Consider the following 9334-nt stretch of genomic DNA (forward strand, 5'->3'; position numbering starts at 1 on the left):
GTGTTAGCCAGAGACGAACGTGAAGCCAGTCTCGTACTCTTGTCACAGTCTTGGTGTAATGTAGATCTAATAAGGACTCAAGAAAAGTGAATGCAGCTATACTTGTCAGTGCCTCCAAGTCCACTATGGTATTCCTTTTCATCTTAAAGCTCATTTAGGGAAATTCCTTTAGGAAATATGCATATCTAAATGAAAGGAGAATTTCTTGAGGTGTGCTTTGGATGAGGGTTACACAGTAGAGATTGTGCTCATGCCACTCTGATTCTAATTCAAGCTAGGACTAATAAATTAACCATTTGAAATAACAGTAAGTTTATATCGTTTATGTCTAAGATTAATATACACAACACAATGCAGTGAATTAATTGCAATTTGGAATTGCATATGAGTGAAGTAACCTGGATGTCGTAGTATAAGACTTAGGCTACGATTAAGTTAGTATATTTCAAATCGTTTAGGCTATATGATAACACAATTTGAAATGCTCTACTTATTCTGAATGAGTCAGAATAGGTTGGAATGCATAGATGATATATAACTACAGTTTCACTGTAGGGATTGTTGATATTTATCTAACACCAGAACTTCTAGGGAAAACAAAAGAGATTTATTTTCCATCTGTAACATCGAATTTGGTGGCTGAACAGTGCAATTGTTTCTTTATTAAGCCTCATTTAAAGCTACATGTTCCCTTGCCTGGAAGAGTTTAAATTTTCCTGCTTCCTTCTGCTTGCCTGCCCCTCCTCTTGCCTACCTTCCAGGCCCTTCCAATCATAAGAAGTTACTTGCCGTTATCTGCATGCATTCGTGGCTGCAAGATTGCTTTCCTACCCTTTTGCCTACATACCCTTTTCTGCTGGCTTGCTTGTCTGCATGCCTTCCTTTCTGCTTGATTTCTCGCTTACCAGTCCACGACCCTTTCTTCTACCTGTGAGTATCCTCGTGATTACGAGCTTCTCTGCCTGTCTGCCTGATTGCTTATTGTCTACAGTGTCCTTAATGTATACCTGTCACTAAACTTGCCCTTTTGCCTAACTTTCAACTTACCTTTCTCTCTATCTGTCCAACTGTCTGCACTCATGCGTGCTTACTTGTCTTGCTACTTGACGTTCCTCCTACCTGCATTCAGGACTAGCTGTTTGGTTGTGTCTGTTTGCTTGCCCCGTTGCTTTCTGTCAGTCTTTGTGTATCTGCCGACTTAGCTTGACCTTTTATTCTCCCAGCTCGCAATTTTTATATATTCCTTCATCTTTGTCATTTGAAGGACAACATAGGAGGAAATAAATCCCACTCTCTCAAGGGGAATGCTATATAAATAATATAAAAATAGCTCAAGCATCATACGAGGAGAGAGAGCGAGTGAGAGAGAGGGAATGTATTCCATCGTGGCACTCCAAAAGAAATAAAAAATTGCTAAATCATGTAAATTGCCTTTTTATTCGTACTAATTGAACCCAGGAGCCTTCATCAGGCAATCAGTGGGTCTTCATCAGAGAGTTGTTAAAAGTCATTAGATGCTGATTATGGGCGCTCGCATCCCTCTTGCATTTCTATCGGATTTTTGAGAATTTTCTTCGCCCTCATTGTTCTAAATAGCTGCTTAGACCATGTTTGATGATGATTATTATCATTAACGAGTATCTGCTCAGAAATCTGCTCTGAAATTACGTCTTAGTCGTTAATTGTAACAGTTATTTTCGGTGTCCTCTTTTACTATTTGCTTTTAAAATGTGACATCTATTCCATCATATGGAGGCGAGAGAGTCATTTTACTTTGGAAGATGGATTCTTAAGAGCAATTGCAATGGCCATTTATTTTTGGTATAACGAATAGCTTTTTATCTCATATTTTTCCATAATCTAGAAACCGAGATGGAAACGACATCTCTCAGTGCAATAATACTATAGTCTATCAAACACTCTAAGATAGCTAGGGTGGGAAGAACAAGCAATTCCTGTGTTCACAAAAATCTCACTGTTATGAAAATAGTATGGGCTTAGCAGAGCCTACTCAAGTGGAAGTTTTTCAAAGTATAGCCATAATTTAAAACTTGCAATAAAAACACATTTGACTTGAAATATTTTCATTGGAAACCTATTTCTTTCATAAAAACGCAAGATGTGGCATGATTTTTCAAGTGCTCTGTTAAACCTCAGTTTCCGCAGCGTGTGTTCGACATAGGACATTTAGAAGGTCGGCGGTTAATAGACTGTCTTAATCTTAGACCATACCTTGGAGGAAGTCTAGTATGGAGGCGGCATGGGTCAAGATCTGTGAAGTCGAGCCACGCTCCGCTACCAGGGCAAAACAGTCTCGGACTGAGAGATGACCTCTTGTTACCGATGATACGCATACACTTTCCTATTTGAAGAAAAAAAAAAACTTTATGCAAATAGTATATATCTTTTGTTATGTCACAATAAATGTGTTTTCGTCAAAAACCATTAAACTATCGTATTCTTGGCAAAGAAAAAAGAACCGTTTAAAGGGAAACTAAAGCCCACGATTTACAGCTTACCGTAAGGATACGACGGTGTTTTAAATCTATTTAAATCGGCTTCTTAAAGAAGAGGAACAGCATAAATAAAGATCCACTAAGATAAAGACCAACCTAAAATATAAAAATCCCAGGAGATCAAGGGCTGGCCTGGCCCTTGAGAACTTTTAAGCGGTCCGATTAACCAGATAAGAGTAGGAGTCTTTTAATCCATAAATAACTTGTATATACTGTAAATCCACGTAAACAGAAAGAGGTCAGTCTCTATCCATTATTTGTTGAGAACAGACTGTGGGAAAGTAGGCATATATCAATCATGAATGCCTACAGACTGTGGGAAAGTAGGCATATATCAATCACGAATGCCTACCTCCTGTGCCACATCTGAATGTGTACAACGACTCAACAAAAGTTTGAATCCTTCCATTACATTTCATTGGTAACTATTGTCTAAAGAATTGTAATTATAGTAACTACAAAGTTTATTACTAACAGTTAATGAATGATGACATTATAAGATTTAAAAATAAATCTAATAGCACGGCAATTACTATACTTCCGCAAAAATTATGTAAGTGTAATCTGTCACATAAGGTGAACCATAAAGTTATTTTTTTCTCCTTTGACTTGCAGTTTTCCAGAAGATGAGATCCTTCAAAGAAATGGGTTCTTGCAAAACGCCGATGGAAGTTTTCCCCAACCAAACATTCCCGACTGTGTTCGAAACATTTCATGGAAAAAGATTTTGACCGACCACCCACCAGAGTTCGATTACATAGTGGTAGTATACCAAGCATATTTGAAGCTTTTCCACGTCATCTTAAGGAAGTTGAAAAGACGAAAAGAAAGGCACCTAAAGAACTTGGGGAAAAGGCAGGAGAACAGTCTATTCATGATAGTGAAACTTTAAAACGAAAACTTAGTGATGCTGAAGGTCAAGCGTGTTCGTTGAAGAAGTAAATTAAAATATTGCAGCAATCAAAACGGCGGCTTGAGAAAAAAAAAAAAACAGTGGTTTGCATAATGTTTTATCTGAATTAAAGCGGATATTTTTTGTAAGTCCTGATAGTCTAGATATATTAGAAAAGTAAGAAGGTGGTGGTGTGCCCGATCTTTTAAAAAGACAAATTAAAAAACTTAAAATTCGACCCTCTAAAACTAAATATTCGCCCTCGCTAAGAAGTTTTGCTCTTACACTTAACTTCTATTCTCCTCATGCTTATCGTTACCTTAGAAAAATGTTTGATACGTGTTTGCCACATCCAAGAACAATCTCAAAATGGTATAAACAGGTAGATGGTCAACCAGGGTTCACAGAACTTTCTTTTTCAGCTTTAAAAAAAAAAGTTATATGGCATTGCAAATGGGCAAACTTCTTTTGTGTTCCTTGATAATGGATGAAATTTCAATAAAGCAGCATAGAGAATGGGATGGAAGAAAATATCACGGATTTATTGACATGGGCACAGAACTTGACGATGCCAGTATTCCAGTTGCAAAAGAGGCTCTAGTGTTCATGGTAAATGCAGTGAATGATTGCTGGAAAATGCCAGTTGATATTTTCTAATTGCCGGACTTGGAGCTTATGAACGTGTAACTTGGTTCAGAAATGTTTATCAAAACTTCATTCTGTAGGTGTTAAAGTAATATCTTTGACTTTTGATGGTTTAACAACAAATGCAACAATGTTCAAGGAATTCTGATGCATCTTAGCTCCTGATAACTTAAAGACTGCATTTTCACATACAATAACACAAGACCCTGTTTGTGTATTTTTTGACCCATGCTATATGCTGAAATTAGTGGGAAATGTATTTGGAGAAAAGAAAGAATTCGTAGATGGAGAAGGTAACTGATTAAATGGAATTACATAGAGAAATTACATAAATGGCAGGTAAACGAGGGTTTGCATTTTAGAAATAAACTTAGATTTCAGCATACAGCGTGGATCAAAAAGAAAATGAATGTGAAATTGGCAGATCAGTTACTAAGTGAATCAGTAGTAAAATCTCTGCAGTTTTGTGTAGATAACAATCTTAGTGAATTTAATGAATGTGAAGCGACAATTGAATTCATTACGATTTTCAAAATTTGCTTTGATGTAATGAATTCCAGAAATCTATATTCTAAAGATTTCAAAAGTCCAATTCAAGACTAGAATGAAGTTTTGATTGAATATTTTTTGAAGCAAGCAGAATCATACATTATGAAACTCAAACTCCCTGAGAGCATATTTCTAGAGAACTCGATTCGCAAAACTGGAGTCCTTGGATTCATTGTTTGCATGCGTAGTTTAATTACTTTATATGACAACTTAGTTGGATGTCCTAATCCAAAACTTAAGTTCTTATTGACTTGTAAAATGAGTCAAGACCATATTGAACTATTGTTTGATTAAATGAGAGGTATGGGAAGATGTAATAATAATCCAACAGTTCGTCAGTTATGTGCGGCTTGTAAAAGGATATAGTGCATAATGATGTGTAAGATGTGCCCCGTGGCAACAGCATATCTTTGGAATCGGTACCGATACTGACAGCATCTAGTCTTGGTAGTTATAAAGATGATCAACATTTGCAAACCCCATCAGTTGCGGCAAACAATTCTTCTACAGGTAAAAGGGAAATTTCCGATCAACCGTTTTGTGAAATAACCGATGGGAATGATTTTTAATATATTCCAAGTACACACTATCTTTCGTTTTGCATGAACGCCATTGTAGTATACGTAGTGCATAATTTAAAAAAAGTCGTAGCAGTGTGAAACATGTGCAGAGGCCCCTATCGGTAACAACGATAATACGTTAGAATCCCTAATCACATTGAAAAGTAGACAAACTAATTCACCCATCTAATGACGTGGCTGATACTATATGCATGACTTGTGAAAAACTTTCTCTAGAGCCAGGTTCAAGTAGCAGTCATCAAGACAAGTTTAAAAAGAAAGTATTTCCATAAAGTATTGCTGTAACAAAAAAAAATTCAAATGTGTATGATCATATGTATGAAACTGAACCACTACAAAATCATTTAGTTTAGCTCATCAAAGCGATATCACAAAAATATCAGACAGTCAGACATTCTTATGATGCTAAGAATTTTTCTGGAAGACTGCTAGATCAAAACAAAATTAAAAGTAGCCAGACTTAGGTGAAATTAGTGCATTTAGCGGCCATTAAATGATTTCTCATACATATGCCGGCATCTATATTATTTTGTATATCTTTTCTCTCTGAAACCACTGTATAGGGTTTGATTCACCTGATTTATATATATATATATATATATATATATATATATATATATATATATATATATATATATATATATATATATATATATATATATATATATATATACACGCAATCACGTGTAAAGAGACATAAATTTCTGACTCACATCAGGGATCGAACCCAGGTCCTTCAGTTGAAAAGCAAGGGCGCTTCCCACAAGGCCATACAAGTCATAAAAGAAGTTGGAACCTGAGGGCAACTGCCCCCAAGGAATTACCTGGGCAAGCTAACTGCTTGCATACCAGCATGTTTTCCCCAACTTTCCGACTCAGCAATGACCCAATTGACAGCATTTCATTCGAATTATCCCTTCTGAGTGAATAAGAAATAATCAACACACAATCACATGTCGAACATAAATAAATTTCTGACTCAAATCAGGATCAAACCCAGGTCTTTCAATTGAAAGGCAAGGCAATGTCCATTAGGCCATATAAGTCATAAAAAAGTTGGCACCCAAGGGCAACTGCCCCCAAGGAATTACCTGGGCAAGCTAACTGCTTGCTTACCAGCGTGTTCTCCCTAGGGTGTGTTGATTATTTCTATCTTATTCACTCAGAAGGGATAATTAGAATGAAATGCTGTCAATTTGGTCATTGCTGAGTCGGGAAGTTGGGGAAAACACGTTGGTATGCAAGCTGTTAGCTTGCCCAGGTAATTCCTTGGGGGCAGTTGCCCTTAGGTTCCAACTTCTTTTATTGCTTGTATGGCCTAGTGGGCAGCGCCCTTGGGTTCGATCCTGATTTGAGTCAGAAATTTATTTTTGTCCCACATGTGATTGTGTGTTGGTTATTTCTATCTTATTCGCTCAGAAGGGATAATTCAAATGAAATGCTGTCAACTGGGTCATTGCTGAGTCGGGAAGTTTGGGAAAACACGCTGGGATGCAAGCAGGTAATTCCTTGGGGGCAGTTGCCCTTAGGTTTCAACTTCTTTTATGACTTGTATGGCCTAATGGGAAGCGCCCTTGCCTTTCAATTGAAAGACCTGGGTTCGATCCTGATGTGAGTTAGAAATTAATCTCTCTCTCTCTCTCTCTCTCTCTGTCTATATAAATATATATATATATATATATATATATATATATATATATATATATATATATATATATATAGATATATATATATATATATATATATATATATATACATGTTAGAACAATCGTTTGTCGATTGTTCCCTTAGTGGATTGTTGCCTCGTTTGTTTTTAATTACTGGCGAGTTGACGTCTGTTGGATGGCGTCAAACTTCGTCAGTCAGGTTCTGGAGGGCGAAACGACTGGTGGTCCAGTGCAGCAGCGAGTCTAGTTGGGGTAGCAGCTTCAGGTATTCGTACCTGAGGATCAGTCATGGCAGCAGAGCAGCAGTGGAGAGTTTTTGAGGACGAGATGGTTGCCGTGTCGGCTCTGTTATGGTCGTCGTTATTGAAGGAGGACGTCAGTACTGCCATAGGGACGAGGCGGTTGTCGTATCGGCTCTGTCTTGATCGTCCGGCATTGGACTGTGGTCCTCATTGTTTGAGGAAGTGTTCCTGTTTGCTTTGTGCATCAGTGTTATGCTGCTCTGCTGTTAATTTAATTGTATTATGCTACCGGTTTTTTTTACTGTCGATTGCTTATTATTATTTTGCTGGTTATTTCGAGTTTGTTATTAATTGTTATTATGCTCCCCACTGTCATTTATTATACTTTTCATGTATTGCTGTTACTACTGTATGCTGCTTTAGCGCTATTTTGAGCCGTCTGTTTTTGATCTTAAATTGTTGATTTGCCCATTGACTTAGTTTTGATTAATTTGCCTGTTTTAAGTGTACTTTATGTTAATGATTATTTCGTGTGTTTTCGCCACCCAGAACCTTGACTCACTGTAAATATGTAAATAACTAATTTGTAATAAACTAATATTAAGGTAATTTTTTTTTGTATTTGTTCTGCTCCTCCCTCCTTTGTTTGTCACCTCTCGTCAGTCATTACAGCTCAACTGCTTGTTTTTTTAAAGAACCTGTCGATCTCGAGAGGCGAGATCATAATATATATATATATATATGTATATATATATATATATATATATATATATATATATATATATATATATATATATATATATATATATATATATATATATATATATATATATATATATATATATATATATATAGCTTAGCGTAAGGCGTCAGAGTCAATCCATACTAAAAATCATCAATAAAGGGAAGAGGACACATACAGATGTACAAGCTGACTTTATTCAACGTTTCGTAATTATCTATTTAATTACATCGTCAGGGCTGTTAAAATGAAACATAAAATTCCTTGTAAAACCGTATAAACTAAAACTAAAAATCAAGAATTGAAAAAGCTGAAAATCATTCATACAAAATTTCAGAAACATAGACAACATTAAAATTCAAGAAACGAGCGTCATTACCATCACGTCAATGGTAGCCAGGTCTACCAAAGAACCGTAATAATAAATAAACTTTGGACAGTTACTTAATAATTTACTTGTTGAAGCGAAGAGACAGAAATATAAGTTTAATGGCATCCAGGAATGCTATTCTTTTCAACGAAGTTTTCCCTCAAAGAAGGTCTTCATCCAAGAAATAATAATAATAATAATAATAATAATAATAATAATAATAATAATAATAATAATAATAAGATTGTGGAAAAAAGCCGTATCTCTACTGCTAACTATATTATTCTAATGATTCCGGTAATTCTGATGAGATGCATATAAGCAAAATTCCCTCACCGAATAATAATAATAATAATAATAATAATAATAATAATAATAATAATAATAATAATAATAACAATAACAATAATAATAATAATAATAATAATAATAATAATAATGATAATAATAATAATAATAATAATAATAATAATAATAATAATAATAATAATAATAATACAGGTTTTGTTAAACAAAATGGCAGTTTCAACAGCATTTATTTTATATAGTAAACGCTCAAATCGTCTTAACAATTGCTTGTCTTGCGCTGGAATGGTTGCAAGCAATTGACTGATATTCATTTCCGGTGGTTTAGTGATGTGTAGGAGGTAGTTCTCGTGGGGTGTCGACTAGTTTCGCCCTTCTCTTTAGGCATCATTCAGGACAGGATCGCACGATGCAATGAGCGTTTACTATATAAATAAATGCTGTTGAAACTCCCATTTTGTTTAACAAAACCTGTATTTAAGACGGTCTTTTTCCTAAATTTACAAATAATAATAATAATAATAATAATAATAATAATAATAATAATAATAATAATAATAATAATAATAATAATATCCTTTATTGCACAGGGCCATACACATGGAATATACAAATACAATACACACAATCTAGGTACGAAGATAACATGATAGAATAATAATTGGTAGTGTCCACAGTTGCTGAAGAAGTAGAAAAAATAGAATTCATAATAATGGTAATCACAGTAATTATATGGAGAATATTAGAATGAATTTTTTTAAATGATAGCGATTAAAAATACAGATTGCAGACGATTAATTTCCAGCTAGAGACCTTAGGTTGTT

The sequence above is a fragment of the Macrobrachium rosenbergii genome, chromosome 56 (assembly GCF_040412425.1).
Source record: "Macrobrachium rosenbergii isolate ZJJX-2024 chromosome 56, ASM4041242v1, whole genome shotgun sequence".
Taxonomy (NCBI): domain Eukaryota; kingdom Metazoa; phylum Arthropoda; class Malacostraca; order Decapoda; family Palaemonidae; genus Macrobrachium; species Macrobrachium rosenbergii.